Genomic DNA, 4,019 nt, shown 5'->3' on the forward strand with positions numbered 1-4,019 from the left:
TCGTTCGGAATCAGTTTTGCGCAGTGTTAACTGAAACATGGATATCTGACTCATAGAGAGTCCGTTTTGGCTCCACAAGTGGTCAAAACATTTGTGATGGCCAAATGCATCAAAGGATTCTTTCATAGGGTACTTTTGGAGACCTTTCCTTAAGGAGTTCGTTCAGAAACATGTATAGAAACTTTCTTAATGAGCACCCGACAAATGGATTTCGAGAACATACACAAAGTCCCAGCTATGGACCTAGTGCATCATCATAACTGAGGTCTCTTGCATTTGCCTACAAGTAATGTGATCTCATATGGAGATGTTTAGTGAAGTAGAATGTAAAAAATCGAATGCAACTACACAAGAAACAGTTTGTAACTGTCGTTCGGAATCAGTTTTGCGCAGTGTTAACTGAAACATGGATATCTGACTCATACGGAGTCCGTTTTGGCTCCACAAGTAGTCAAAATGTCTGTGACGACCAGATGCTTCAAAGGATTCTTTCATATGGAAGTTTTGGAGAACTTTTCTTAAGGAGTTCGTTCAGAAACTTGTATAGAAACTTTCTTAATGAGCACTCGACAAACTCATTTCGAGAACGTACACAAAGTCCCGGCTATGGACCTAGTGCTTCATCATAACTGAGGTCTCTTGCATTTCCCTACAAGTAAATGGATCTCATATGGAGATGTTTAGTGAAGTAGAATGGAAAAAATCGAATGCAACTACACAAGAACCAGTCTTTAACTGTCGATCGGAATCAGTTTTGCGCAGTGCTAACTGAAACATGGATATCTGACTCATACGGAGTCCGTTTTAGCTCCACAAGTAGTCAAAACATTTGTGACAACCAGATGCTTCAAAGGATTCTTTCATAGGGAACTTTTGGAGAACTTTTCTTAAGTAGTTCGTTCAGAAACTTGTATAGAAACTTTCTTAATGAGCACTCGACAAACGCATTTCGAGAACATAGACAAAGTCCCAGCTATGGACCTAGTGCATCATCATAACTGAGGTCTCTTGAATTTCCCTACAAGTAAATGGATCTCATATGGAGATGTTTAGTGAAGTAGACTGGAAAAAATCAAATGTAACTACACAAGAACCAGTCTGTAACTGTCGTTCGGAATCAGTTTTGCACAGTGTTAACTGAAACATGGATATCTGACTCATACGGAGTCCGTTTTGGCTCCACAAGTAGTCAAAATGTCTGTGACGACCAGATGCTTGAAAGGATTCTTTCATATGGAACTTTTGGGGAACTTTTCTTAAGGAGTTCGTTCAGAAACTTGTATAGAAACATTCTTAATGAGCACTCGACAAACGCATTTCGAGAACATACACAAAGTCCCAGCTATGGACCTACTGCATCATCATAACTGAGGTCTCTTGCATTTCCCCACAGGTAAAAGGATCTCATATGGAGATGTTTAGTGAAGTAGAATGGAAAAAATCGAATGCAACTAAATATGAACCAGTGTGTAACTGTCGTTCGGAATCAGTTTTGTGCAGTGTTAACTGAAAAATGGATATCTGACTCATACGGAGTCCATTTTGGCTCCACAAGTAGTCAAAATGGCTGTGACGACCAGATGCTTCAAAGGATTCTTTCATATGGAACTTTTGGAGAACTTTTCTTAAGGAGTTCGTTGAGAAACTTGTATAGAAACTTTCTTAATGAGCACTCGACAAACTCTTTTTGAGAACATACACAAAGTCCCAGCTATGGACCTAGTGCATCATCATAACTGAGGTCTCTTGCATTTCCCTACAAGTAAATGGATCTCATATGGAGATGTTTAGTGCAGTAGAATGGAAAAAATCGAATGCAACTACACAAGAACCAGTCTATAACTGTCGTTCGGAATCAGTTTTGCGAAGTGTTAACTCAAACATGGACATCTGACTCAGACGGAGTCCGTTTTGGCTCCACAAGTAGTCAAAACGTTTGTGACAACCAGATGCTTCAAGGGATTCTTTCATAGGGAAATTTTGGAGAACTTTTCTTAAGTAGTTCGTTCAGAAACATGTATAGAAACTTTCTTAATGAGCACTCGACAAACGCATTTCGAGAACGTACAAAAATTCCCAGCTATGGACCTAGTGCACCATCATAACTGAGTTCTCTTGCATTTCCCTCCAAGTAATTGGATCTCATATGGAGATGTTTAGTGAAGTAGAATGGAAAAAATTGAATGCAACTACCCAAGAACCAGTCTGTAACCGTCGTTCGGAATCAGTTTTGCGCAGTGTTAACTGAAACATGGATATCTGACTCATACGGAGTCCGTTTGGGCTCAACAAGTTTTCAAAACGTTTGTGACGACCAGATGCTTCAAACACATTTTGAGAACATACACAAAGTCCCAGCTATGGACCTAGTGCATCAACATAACTGAGGTCTCTTGCATTTCCCTACAAGTAATTGGATCTCATATGGAGATGTTTAGTGGAGTAGAATGGAAAGAATCGAATGCAACTACACAAGAACAAGTCTGTAACTGTCGTTCGGCATCAGTTTTGCGCAGTGTTAACTGAAACATGGATATCTGACTCATAGAGAGTCCGTTTTGGCTCCACAAGTGGTCAAAACATTTGTGATGGCCAAATGCATCAAAGGATTCTTTCATAGGGTACTTTTGGAGACCTTTCCTTAAGGAGTTCGTTCAGAAACATGTATAGAAACTTTCTTAATAAGCACCCGACAAACGGATTTCGAGAACATACACAAAGTCCCAGCTATGGACCTAGTGCATCATCATAACTGAGGTCTCTTGCATTTGCCTACAAGTAATGTGATCTCATATGGAGATGTTTAGTGAAGTAGAATGTAAAAAATCGAATGCAACTACACAAGAAACAGTTTGTAACTGTCGTTCGGAATCAGTTTTGCGAAGTGTTAACTGAAACATGGATATCTGACTCATACGGAGTCCGTTTTGGCTCCACAAGTAGTCAAAATGTCTGTGACGACCAGATGCTTCAAAGGATTCTTTCATATGGAACTTTTGGAGAACTTTTCTTAAGGAGTTCGTTCAGAAACTTGTATAGAAACATTCTTAATGAGCACTCGACAAACGCATTTCGAGAACATACACAAAGTCCCAGCTATGGACCTAGTGCATCATCATAACTGAGGTCTCTTGCATTTCCCCACAGGTAAAAGGATCTCATATGGAGATGATTAGTGAAGTAGAATGGAAAAAATCGAATGCAACTACACATGAACCAGTGTGTAACTGTCGTTCGGAATAAGTTTTGCGCAGTGTTAACTGAAACATGGATATCTGACTCATACGGAGTCCATTTTTGCTCCACAAGTAGTCAAAACGTTTGTGACAACCAGATGCTTCAAAGGATTCTTCCATAGGGAACTTTTGGAGAACTTTTCTTAAGTAGTTCGTTCAGAAACTTGTATAGAAACTTTCTTAATGAGCACTCGACAAACGCATTTCGAGAACATACACAAAGTCCCAGCTATGGACCTAGTGCATAAACATAACTGAGGTCTCTTGAATTTCCCTACAGGTAAATGGATCTCATATGGAGATGTTTAGTGAAGTAGACTGGAAAAAATCAAATGTAACTACACAAGAACCAGTCTGTAACTGTCGTTCGGAATCAGTTTTGCACAGTGTTAACTGAAACAAGGATATCTGACTCATACGGAGTCCGTTTTGGCTCCACAAGTAGTCAAAATGTTTGTGACGACCAGATGCTTGAAAGGATTCTTTCATATGGAACTTTTGGGGAACTTTTCTTAAGGAGTTCGTTCAGAAACTTGTATAGAAACATTCTTAATGAGCACTCGACAAACGCATTTCGAGAACATACACAAAGTCCCAGCTATGGACCTAGTGCATCATCATAACTGAGGTCTCTTGCATTTGCCTACAAGTAATGTGATCTCATATGGAGATGTTTAGTGAAGTAGAATGGAAAAAAATCGAATGCAACTACACAAGAACCAGTTTGTAACTGTCGTTCGGAATCAGTTTTGCGCAGTGTTAACTGAAACATGGATATCTGAC

This window comes from Triticum aestivum, chromosome 4D (assembly GCF_018294505.1).
Source record: "Triticum aestivum cultivar Chinese Spring chromosome 4D, IWGSC CS RefSeq v2.1, whole genome shotgun sequence".
Classification (NCBI taxonomy): Eukaryota; Viridiplantae; Streptophyta; class Magnoliopsida; order Poales; family Poaceae; genus Triticum; species Triticum aestivum.